Source organism: Pan troglodytes, chromosome 18 (genome assembly GCF_028858775.2).
Source record: "Pan troglodytes isolate AG18354 chromosome 18, NHGRI_mPanTro3-v2.0_pri, whole genome shotgun sequence".
Taxonomy (NCBI): domain Eukaryota; kingdom Metazoa; phylum Chordata; class Mammalia; order Primates; family Hominidae; genus Pan; species Pan troglodytes.
The window spans coordinates 33,413,321-33,425,720 of NC_072416.2; the positions used below are offsets into that span (position 1 = coordinate 33,413,321).

At 47.2% G+C, this 12,400-nt stretch overlaps 1 pseudogene; it reads left to right on the forward strand.

Annotated features, from left to right (window-relative positions):
• Positions 1-7,039: 7,039 nt before the first annotated feature.
• LOC129137440 (hsp90 co-chaperone Cdc37-like) lies at positions 7,040-8,288 on the forward strand (annotated as a pseudogene).
• Positions 8,289-12,400: the final 4,112 nt, after the last annotated feature.

The window sequence follows — 12,400 nt, forward strand, 5'->3', positions numbered from 1 at the left end:
CCTTTTAAAAGTATTCATAATAGGCTGGGTGTGGTGGCTCACGCCTGTAATTCCAGCACACTGGGAGGCTGAGGTGGGTGGATCACCTGAGGTCAGGAGTTCGAGACCAGCTCGACCAACAATGGTGAAACCCCATCTCTGCTAAAAATACAAAATTAGCTGGGTGTGGTGGCACATGCCTGTAATCCCAACTACTTGGGAGGCTGAGGCAGGATAATTGCTTGAACCCAGGAGGTGGAGGTTGCAGTGAGCCGAGATCATGCCATTGCACTCCAGCCTGGGCAACAAGAGTAAAACTCCATCTCAAAAAAAAAAAAAAAGCATAATAACCCCAGAAGGCAGGCCACACTGTTCCACTTTAGAGAGGAGGATGTTGATGTCCTAAAAGGTCAAGTGACCTGTCTAAGGTCAAATCGATAGTTTGCATTCCAACCCAAACATTATTCCACAGCTATCTAAACTGTTGAGAGATGTGTTGTTTTAGAGCCAGACTCCAACAATTTTTGAGTGAATTCAACTTAGTCTTTTTTTTTTCTTTTCGAGACGGAGTCTTGCTCCATCACCTAGGCTGGAGTGCAGTGGCGCGATCTTGGCTCACTGCAAGCTCCACCTCCCGGGTTCATGCCATTCTCCTGCCTCAGCCTCCCGAGTAGCTGGGACTACAGGCAACTGCCACCACGCCCGGCTAATTTTTTGTATTTTTAGTAGAGATGGGGTTTCACCGTGTTAGCCAGGATGGTCTTGATCTCCTGACCTCGTGATCCGCCCACCTCAGCCTCCCAAAGTGCTGGGATTACAGGTGTGAGCCACCGCGCCCGGCCTTTTTTTTTTTCTTTTTTTTTTTTTTTTTTGCAATTTCTGCTGCCCAGGCTGAAGTGCAGTGGTGTGATTACGGCTCACTGCAGCCTCAAACTCCTGGCCTCAAGCGATCCTCCCACTTCAGCCTCCTGAGTAGCTGAGACAACAGGCACACGCCACTACACCCAATTAATATTTTTACTTTTTGTAGAGATGGAGTCTCACTATATTGCCCAGGCTGATCTTGAACTCCTGGCCTCAAGCAATTCTCTAGCATTGGCCTCCCAAAGCTCTGAGATTACAAGACTAAGCCACTGTGCTTGGCCTCAACTTCGTCTTGTAAATAGGAAAAATGGGAATGAAGGCAGCTGACTTAAAGAAATCCTAGGTCGGGCATGGTGACTCACACCTGTAATCCCAGCACTTTGGGAGGCCGAGGCGGGTGGATCACCTGAGATCAGGAGCTCGAGACCAGCCTGGTTGACACAGTGAAACCCCACCTCTACTAAAAATGCAAAAATTAGCCGGGCATGGTGGTGCACGCCTGTAATCCCAGCTACTTGGGAGGCTGAGGCAGGGGAATCGCTTGAACCCGGGAGGCAGAGGTTGCAGTGAGCCAAGATCTTGCCACTGCACTCCAGCCTGGGCGACAGAGCAAGACCTTGTCGCCAAAAAAAAAAAAAAAAAAAAAAAAAAAAAAAGGGAAAGAAAACCTAGTAATTTACCTAATAATTTCTTCCTTTATGAGTGTAGTAGGCTCTGTGACTGGAGACAAACGTAACATGGGTGTATTTAATAGGTGAATTTTGTTAATACCCAGATTCTGATGGGGTCCTTAATGGTCCCAGAGTGGGAACCACACCCTGAAAGAGCTTTGATCAGTCTGGTGTCTCCAGTTCATGTGGGCGTACGTATTTCTCACAGCAGATTGACTCTCTTCATGTGTCTGTAATAACACAGCCAGCAAGCAGGAAGATGATAACCATAATTGGCATTTGAATAACAATTTCAAATGCATAGAGGTGCTTGAAACTCATGAAAACTTATAGGTGGGCAGGAAAAGCAGCTATTACTAACCTCATTTTACAAATGAGAATAGCAGGACTCTGCAGTGCGGGGGAGGGCTCTGTTGTGACAGCATGAGATTCTGAAACCAGGTCCTCTAACTCGCAGGTCACAGAAGATGCTTCCAAGTATATTATTTTATTGCGGAAGGGGAATGAACTGAGCGGAAGGAGAGGACAGAGCGTGGGAAAAGGGGAGGGAGTGCCACGGGAACCCCTCTGTGGGACAAAATGCTGGGTACCACACTCCCCCTCACTCACGCAACTCCAGCTACTGATATCCCCCCTTTTTCTTTTATTTTTTCCTTTTCTTTCTTTTTTTAATCTTAAAAATTATTATTATTACTATTTGAGAGAGGGTGTCACTCTGTCACCCAGACTGGAGTGCAGTGGTGTGATCATAGGTCACTGCAGCATCAAACTCCTGAGCTCAAGTGATCCTCCCATATCAGCCTCCCGAGCTGGGACTACAGGTGCATGCCACCACGTTGGACTGTTATTTATGTATTTATTTTGAGACAGGGTCTTGCTCTTTCACCCAGGCTGGAGTGCAGTGATACAATCATTGTCCTGGAACTACAGGCGCCCGTCACCACACGAGACTTATTTATTTTTATTTTTTATTTTTTGAGATAGAGTTTTGCTCTGTTGCCCAGGCTGGAGTGCAGTGGTGTGATCTCGGCTCACTGCACCCTCCAACTCCTGGGTTCAAACGATTCTCCTGCCTCAGCCTTGTGAGTAGCTGGAATTACAGGCATGCACCACCACATCCAACTAATTTTTGCATTTTTAGTAGAGACAGAGTTTCACCATGTTGGTCAGGCTGGTCTTGAACTCCTGACCTCAAGTGATCCACCCACCTTGGCCTCCCAAAGTGCTGGGATTACAGGCGTGAGCCACCGTGCCTGGCTGAGATTCATTTTTAAAATTTTTTTAGAGATGGATTCTCGCTATGTTGTCCAGGCTGGTCTCAAACTCCTGGGCTCAAGTGATCCTCCTGCCTTGGCCTCCCAAAATGTTGGAATTACAGGTGTGAGCCAATGTGCCTGGCTTCAATATCCCCTTTCTAAAATAAATGTCTCAAAAGACTATGAAATTCAGGCTGGGCATAGTGGCTCATGCCTGTAATCCCAGCACTTTGGGAGGCCGAGGTGGGAGGATCACAAGGTCAAGAGATAGAGACCATCCTGGCCAACATGGTGAAACCCCAACTCTACTAAAAATACAAAAATTAGCTGGGAATGGTAGCGCGTGCCTGTAGTCTCAGCTACTCGGGAGGCTGAGGCAGGAGAATCGCTTGAACCTGGGAGGCGGAGGTTGCAGTGAGCCGAGATCACGCCACTACACTCCAGCCTGGCGACAGAGCGAGACTCCATCTCAAAAAAAAAAAAAAAGAAAAGAAAAGAAAAGACAAGACTATGAAATTCACAGATAATATAACTTTCTGATACACACAATTTTATCGTATTTTGCTTTGTTTAATTTTCTCAAATAGACCTCAAGTACCTTGAAGACAGGAATGTCTTAGTATCCCCTCAGTGCATTTCACATAGTACATGTTCAATGATATGTTTTTATTATTATTATAAATTTTTCGTTTGGAAACAGAGCCTTGCTGTGTCGCCCAGGTGTGAGTGCAGTGGCACGATTTCTGCTCACTGCAACCTCCGCCTCCAAGGCTCAAGCAATTTTCCTGTCTCAGCCACTGGAGTAGCTGGGATTACAGGCATGCACCACCACACCCAACTAATTTTTATATTTTTAGTAGAGACAGGGTTTCACCATGTTGGCCACGCTGGTCTCAAACCCCTAGCCTCAAGTGATCTGCCTGCCTCGGCCTCCCAGGATGCTGGGATTACAGGCATAAGCCACCACACTCTGCCTATTATTGTAATTATTAAAAGACAACATACATATAGCTAAATGAATCAGCTGCACTAATCAATCACTGGTTTGGTGTCTATCATCATCTATTAGTTTTGCCTGTTTTTTGATTTTTTTTTTTACTAGAGACAAGATCTCACTCTCTTGCCCAGGCTGGTGTGCAATTGCAAGATCCCAGCTCACTGCAGCAGCCTTGAACTCCTGGGTTTAAGGGATCCTCCTGTCTCAGCCTCCCAAGTAGCCGGGACCACAGGTGTACACCACTAAGTTCAGCTAATGTTTTTTGTGGGGTTTTTGTTTTTTGTAGAGATGGGGGGCCTCACTATGTTCCCAGGCTGGTCTCGAACTCCTGGCCTCAAGCAATCATCCTGCCTCAGCCTCCCAAAGCATGGGATTACAAGCGTGAGCCACCACGCCTGGCCAGTTTTGCCGGTTCTTGAGCTTCATATAAATAGAATCATAAGGCATATCCTCTTTTGTACCTGACTTCTATTGTTGACCATAATACGTATGAGATTCATCCGTGTTAAGTGCACCAGTATGGTAGGACATTCTTTTTTGTTTGTTTGTTTGTTTGTTTTTTGAGATGGAGTTTTGCTTTTGTTGTCCAGGCTGGAGTGCAATGGTGCAATCTTGGCTCACCGCAACCTCTGCCTCCCGGGTTTAAGCGATTCTCCTGCCTCAGCCTCATGAGTAGCTGGGATTACAGGCATGCACCACCACACCTAGCTAATTTTACAATTTTAGTAGAGACTGGTTTTCTCCATGTTGGTCAGGTTGGTCTCGAAGTACTGACCTCCGGTGATCTGCCCACCTTGGCCTCCCAAAGTGCTGGAATTACAGGCGTAAGTCACCGCGCCCAGCCCAGTCATTCTTTTTAAATTCCTAAATGGTTTTCAATTGAATGACGATCGATACCACAATGTATTCATTCTCCTGTAGATTTTTTTTTTTTGATGGAGTCGCACTGTGTCCTCCATGATGAAGTGCAGTGGCATGATCTTGGCTCACTGCAACCTCCACCTCCCAGGTTCAAGAGGTTCTCGTGCCTCAGCCTCCCAATTAGCTTAGATTACAGGCATGCATTATCACACCTGGCTAATTTTTGTATTTTTAGTAGAGATGGGGTTTCACCATGTTTAGTAGAGACCAGGCCAGGCTGGTCTGGAAATCCTGACCTCAGGTGATCCTCCCACCTTGGCCTCCCAAAGTGCTAGGATTACAGGTGTGAGCCACCATACCTGGCCATATTATAAATAAAGCTTGTATCAACATTTTTTTCAATATTTATATCATATGTTTTAAATTTTTATTATTAGGTACAGAGTAGTTTTTGTTATACATCCCTGTTAAATTGAATATTTTATTTTATTTTTTATTTATTTTTTGAGATGGAGTCTCACTCTGTCACCCAGGCTGGAGTGCACTGCCACAATCTCAGCTCACTGTAACCTCCACCTCCAAGGTTCAAGCGATTCTCCTGCCTCAGCCTTCCAAGTAGCTTGGATTACAGGAACGTGGCAACACACCCAGCTAATTTTTGTATTTTTTAGTAGAGACAGGGTTTCACCATGTTGGCCAGGCTGGGACTATTTTATTATTATGAGATGACACTCTTTATCTGCAGTAATACTTTTTGTGAGTCTATTTTTTCTGATACTAATATAGCTTTCCAACTTCATTTTAGTTGGTTTTGGCCTGATGTTTTTTTTATTAATTGCTTTTCAATATTTCTGTATAATAATGATATTTATATACATCTTGAAATAGCATATAGCTAGCAGTTAGTTTTTTTTTTTTTTTTTTTTTTGAGATGGAGTTTCACTCTTGTTGCCCAGGCTGGAGTGCAATGGTGCAGCTCGCTGCAACCTTTGCCTCCCAGGTTCAAGCGATTCTCCTGCCTCAGCCTCCAAAGTAGCTGGGATTACAGGCACACACCATCATGCTAAGCTAATTTTTGTATCTTTAGTAGAGACAGGGTTTCACCATGTTGGCCAGGCTGGAATCGAACTCCTGAGCTCAAGTGATCTGAGTGCCTCAGCCTCCCAAAGTGGTGAAATTACAGGCGTGAGATACTGTACCTGGCCTATACTTAGCATTTTTATACTTAGAATCATGGTGACTGAGGCACTGCAGTGCAGCTGGTAAGCAATGGATTTTAATGTGTGTGTTGCCTTCAGTAAAGGAATTGTCCAAGTACAGCTCTTGGTAAAGATCCCAACGAAGCAAAATACATCTTCCTTCAATGACCTGAGATTTTAGTCAGCTCAGGCTGCTATAACAAAATACCATAAACAGGGTGGCTTAAAAAACAATATTTATTTTTCACAGTTCTGGAGGCTGGGAAGTCCAAGATTAAGGTGCTGGCCAAACCGATTTGGTGTCTGGTGAGGGCTCTGTTTCTGGTTTGCTCACAGCTGCCTTCTTGCTGTATCCCCACTTGGTGGAGAAAGAGATTGCTTGTCTCGTTCTCTTTCTGCGAGGGCATTAATACCATCATGAAGTCTCCCACCCTCATGACGTAATCTAGCCCCAATTACCTTCCAAGGGCCTCACCTTCTCACCTTCAAATGCTATGACATTGGGGATTAGGGCTTCAACATATGCATTTGGCAGGAGAACACAAACATTTAGTTCATACTAATACACGATAGTCGAATTCTTGAAAAATTCAGTGTATATTAAAACCAAGCAAGAAATACTTTGGGTTTAGGCTGGGCGCAGTGGCTCATGCCTGTAATCCCAGCACTTTGGGAGGCTGAGGCGGGCAGATTACCTGAGGTCAGGAGTTCGAGACCAGCCTGGCCAACATGGCGAAACCCTGTCTCTACTAAAAATACAAAAATTAGCTAGGTTTGGTGGTGCATGCCTGTAATCCCAGCTATTCAAGAGGCAGAGGCAGGAGAATCGCTTGAACCTGGGAGGCGGAGGTTGCAGTGAGCTGAGATCGCGCCACTGCACTCCAGCTTGAGTGACCAAGCAAGACTCTATATCTAAAACAAAACAAAACAAGCAACTTTGGGTTCATATGTAAAATGAAGTTAGATTCTTAGCACATATTGTTGGATGTCTGGCGGGGATATTAAAAAAACCACTCAAACGTAGAAGAATCTCTCTTCATCCAGGACCATACTGTGCATGGCAGGATGGCTTTGCTCTCTCCCTCTAAGGACATTGTCACATTCACAGTGAGATCAAAGCACCCACAAACAAGCTTCCAAAATGGCCCTAGGGGGCAGTACTACCTCACTGAGAACCACTGTTCAGGGAGTTAGCTGGGTCGCAGAGGCAAAATGTTGGACTACAGCGTGTGGGGCCACACTGAGCGATGATGAAGAGGAGAGGCATCCCAACACCCACTGGGCTAACCTCTTCCGCTGGCAGCACCAAGCCCGGGTGGAGCTCATGGAGCAGTTCCAGAAGGAGAAGGAGGAACTGGACAGGGGCTTCTGGGAGTACAAGTGCAAGATGGCCGAGTGCCAGAGGAAGCTGAAGGAGCTGGAGGTGTCAGAGGGTGCCAGGGTGGAGGTGGAGTGGCTACATGACGAGCTGAGCTGGGAGCAGAAGCTGGAGGAGATGCCCAAGAAGAAGAGCATGACCTGGAACGTGGACACGCTCAGCAAAAGCAGTTTCAGGCTGGGTGCGGTGGCTCGCACCTGTAATCCCAGCACTTTGGGAGGCTGATGCGGGGCGATCACTTGAGGTCAGGAGTTTGAGACCAGCCTGACCAACATGGCGAAACCTCGTCTCTACAAAAATACAAAAAGTAGCTGAGCGTGGTGGTGGGCGCCTGTAATCCCAGCTGCTCGGGAGGCTGAGGCAGGAGAATCGCTTGAACCCGGGAGGCGGAGGCTGCAGTGAGCCAAGATCATGCCATTGCACACCAGCCTGGGCGACAGAGCAAGACTCCGTCTCAAAAAAAAAAAAAAGAAAAGACGGCTTTAGCAGGAGCATGGTGAACACCAAGCCTGATGAGAAGATGGTCAACTACCTGGTCATCTGGTGTGCTGATCTAGAGGTGCAGGAGAAATGTGCCCTCACGGAGCAGGTGGTCCACTAGGCAATTGTCACGCAGTTCAACCTGGTGTTGGTCAGGAGCCGGAAGGGGTCCCCCGGGCCTGCTTCTGGCAGTTCTTCACTGAGATTCAGACGGCTGACTGCTAGTGCATGGAGAGCTTCAAGGACGAGCTGGAAGCCTCCACGGAGCCTGTGCGGGGCTGCGCCAAGCTGCGCATCTAGAAAGCAGGTGGTGCAGGAGTACTAGGAGGAGGAGCTCAAGAAGCAGCTTGGCCCTGGTGGCCTGGAACCCGTGGAGGTGACGAGTCCCCCCCTGAGGAACTCCAAAAGGGCTTCAATGCGAAGGACGCGCAAATGCAGCAAGATGGACCCCACCAAGGCCAAGTTCCCCATGCAGCAGTGTATCGACGCCGGCCTCCGGGTCCCCAACTCTGAGGTCAGCGAGGCCAAGGAGGGAGAGGAGGAGTGTTCAGGGACCGGCTGCTGGAAGCTGTTCCCAAGACAGGCGGGGATGTCAGTGCGTGACCCACCCCAGCTGCAGCTGCCACCTGCGTGCAAGCCCCTAGGCGCCCCTTTTCAGAAAGCAAAAATAGACACCATCTCCCCAGCTCCTGGCTTCCTCCACTTCCACTGCTCCCCCTAGCCCTGGGGGCCTGCCAGGCCTTCCCTGCCCTCTCCCCCTCCCCGCCCTCTCCACTGTCCCCACTCTCCAGCACCCATTCAAGTCTCTGCTTTGAGTCAAGGGACTTCACTGCCCACAGCGCCCCATCAGCATCATGCCAAAGGCCCAGGGGCCCGGGGAGGGGCAGAGGTCGCCAGGCTGGTCCACCAGGTAGAGGGGAGGGTCCCCAGCCACTAGGTGGCTCAGGTCACCGAGTTCTGTTTCCACTGTTCATCTGCTGTCTGTGTCTTCTATTTGGCAAACAGCAATGATGTTCTAAAAAGGATTTTAGATATTAAAAGAAAAAAAAAAGAGGCTGGATGAGATGGCTCACACCCGTAATCCCAGCACGCTGGGAGGCTGAGGAGGGTGGATCACTTGAGGTCAGAAGTTGAAGACCAGCCTGGCCAACATGGTGAAACCCCATCTCTACTAAAAATACAAAAATTAGCCGGGCATGGTGGCACCTGCCTGTAGTCCCAGATACTTGGTAGGCTGAGGCAGGAGAATCACTTGAACCTGGAAGATGGAGTTTGCAGTGAGCTGAGATAGTGCCACTGCACTCCAGTCTGAGCAACAGAGCGAGACTCCGTCTCCAAAAAAAAAAGTTGGAGGATTCACATTTCCTATTTTCAAAAGCTCACTACAAAGCTATAGTAATTAAGACAGTGTTGTATTGGTGTAAGAATAAACCTGGGTCTGGTGCAGTGGCCCACGCCTGTAATCCCAGTATCTCTGGAGGTCAAGGTGGGCAGATCATTTGAGCTGAGGAGTTTGAGACCAGACTGGGCAACATAGTGAGACACCGTCTCTACCAAAAAAATGTACAAAAGGTAGCTGGGTGTGGTGGCTAATTGGGAGGCTGAGGCAGAGGAGCCCAGGAGTTCAAGGTTACGGTGAGCTATGATCACGCCACTTCACTCCATCCTGGGTGACAAAAACCCTGTCTCCAAACAAAATAAAAAATAAAAGTAAAAATAAAGTTAGCAGTTAGGGTCTACTATGTTAACTTTTTTCTGCACAGACTGCTGTATCACACCACCTGCAAAAAAGTTAATTCAAAATGAAAACAAGATCTAAATGTAAGAGCTAAAACTATAAAACTCTTAGAAGAAAATGTAGGAGGCTGGGCGCGCTGGTTCACGCCTGTAATCCCAGCACTTTGGGAGGCCGAGGTGGGCGGATCACTTGAGGTCAGGAGTTTGAGACCAGCCTGGCCAACACAGTGAAACCCCGCCTCTATTAAAAATATAAAAAATTAGCTGGGTGTGGTGGCACACCCTTGTAATCCCCGCTACTCAGGAGGCTGAGGCAGGAGAATCGCTTGAACCCGGGAGTCTGGGCAAAAAGAATGAAACTCTGTTTCAAAAAAAAAAAAAAAAGAGATGGGGTTTCACCGTGTTAGCCAGGATGGTCTCGATCTCCTGACCTCGTGATCTGCCCGCCTCACCCTCCCAAAGTGCTGGGATTACAGGCGTGAGCCACTGCACCCTGCCCCTCTTTGTTTGTTTTTTAAGAGATAGGGTCTTGCTCTGTGCCCACATTGGGGTGCAGTGGTATGATCATAGCTCACTGCAGCCTCGAATTCCTAGGCTCAAGTGATCCTCCCACTTCAGCCTCCAGAGTAGCTGGGAGTACAGGCACGCAGCACTACACCTGGCTTATTTTATTTTTATTTTTTGAGACAGGGTTTCATTCCTGTCACCCAGGCTGGAGTGCAATGGTTCAATCTCAGCTCACTACAACCTCCACCTCTCGGGCTCAAGCAATTCTCCCGCCTCAGCCTCCCAAGTAGCTGGGACTACAGGCATACCTTGCCAGGATAATTATTTTTTCTTTTTTCTTTTTTTGCCATGATGCCCAGACTGGTCTTGAACTCCTGGCCCAAGTTGTCCTCCTGCCTCCCAGAATGCTGGGATTATAGGCATGAGCCACCACGCCTGGCCTCCTTTTATCATTATTTTAATTTTTTATAGAGATAGAACCTTGCAATGTTGCTCATGCTGGTCTTGAACTCCTGGTCTCAAGCAAACCTCCCGCCTTGGCCTCCCAAAGTGCTGGGATTACAGGCATGAGCCACTGCACCTGGCTCCCACTTAGATATGTTACCAGAAGCACAAGCAACCAAACAAAAAATAGATAAATTGGACTTCATCAAAATAAGTGTCTTTCCGTACCAAAAGACAATATCAAAAAAGTAAAAAGACAACACAGAATGGGAGAAAATATTTGCAAATCATGTATCTTATAAGGGACTTCTGTCTAGAATATATGAAGAAATCTTACAACTCAAAAAGACTTCAGATCTCTGGCTCTTTAATAAAAAAAGACAATCCCATTTAAAAATGGGCAAAGGATCTGAGAAGACATTTCTCAAAGAACTATATGTACGGTCAATAAGGACATGAAAAGATGCTCAGCATCATTAGTCACCAGGGACATGCAAATCAAAACCACAATGAGATACCACTTCACACTCACTAGAAAGGCTATAATAAAAACCAAACCAGACAACCAAAGGGGAAAAAAAAAAAAAAAAAACGGAAAAGAGGCTGGGCACGGTGGCTCATGCCTGTAATCCCAGCACTCTGGGAGGCCAAGGCCGGTGGATCACCTGAGTTTAGAAGTTGGAGACCAGCCTGGCCAACATGGCGAAACCTCGTCTCCATAACAAATACAAAAATTAGCCAGGTGTGGTGGTGGGTGCCTGTAATCCCAGCTACTTGGGAGGCTGAGGCAGAAGAATAGCTTGAACCCAGGAAGCGGAGGCTGCAGTGAGCAGAGACTGCGTCACTGCACTCCAGCCTGGTGACAGAGCAGGACTCCATCTGAAAAAACAAAACAAAACAAAACAAAAACAAAAAACAACAACAAAAAAGAATTAGCCAGGTGTAGTGGCGCATGCCTGTAATCCCAGCTACTTGGGAGGCTGAGGTGGGAGAATCACTTGAACTCAGGAGACTGAGATTGCAGTGAGCCGAGATAGCACCACTGCACTCCATCCTGGGCAACAGAGCGAGACTGTCTCAAAAATAAAAAAAAAAAGAGGGAGGCTGAGGCAGGGGAATCACTTGAACCGGGGAGACGGAGGTTGCGGTGGAAAAAGAATGGAAAAGAGCAAGTATTGGTGGGGACGTGGAGTCCTCGTACACTGCCAGTGGAATGTAAAATTGCAGCCACTTTGGGAAACAGTCGGGTAGTTCCTCAAAGGATCAAACAAAATTACCATCAACCCAGCAATTCCACTCCTTGATATTATCCAAGAGAAATGGAAAACATGTGTCCACACAAAAACTTTACTCAAACATTTATAGCAGCATGATTCATAGTTATGTCAAAAAATTGAAACCCCAATATCCATCAACTAACAAATGGATAAATAAAATATTGTGGCTAGGTGTGGTGGCTCATGGGTAATAATCCCAGCCCTTTGGGAGGCTGAAGCAGGTGGATCACTTGAGGCCAGGAGTTCCAGTCCAGCCTGAGCAACAAAGCAAGACCTCGTCTCTACAGAAAAAAAATAAAAATTAGCCAGGCAGGGCCAGGTGCAGTGGCTCACACTTGTGATCCTGGCACTTTGGGAGGCCAAGGTGGGTGGATCACTTGAGCTCTGGAGTACAAGACTATCCTGGACAACATGGTGAAACCCCATCTCTACCAAAAATATAAAAATTAGCCAGGTATGGTGGTGCGTGCCTGCAGTCTTAGATACTCAGGAGGCTGAGGCAGGAGGACCCCTTGAGCCCAGGAGGTTGAGACTGCAGTGAGCTATGATCATGCCACTGTACTCCAGCCTGGGTGACAGGGCAAGACTCTTGGTCTCCAAGAAAACAAAAACAAAAAACAAGGCCTCCAGTACACACTAAGATTTGAGAAACACGGGTATAATGCAATGCAAAGGTGAGAGGCAGGAGTCATATCATAGCATGATCAGAGCTGATGTTTATTGAGTGTTGACATGATCTCATGTAGTTTC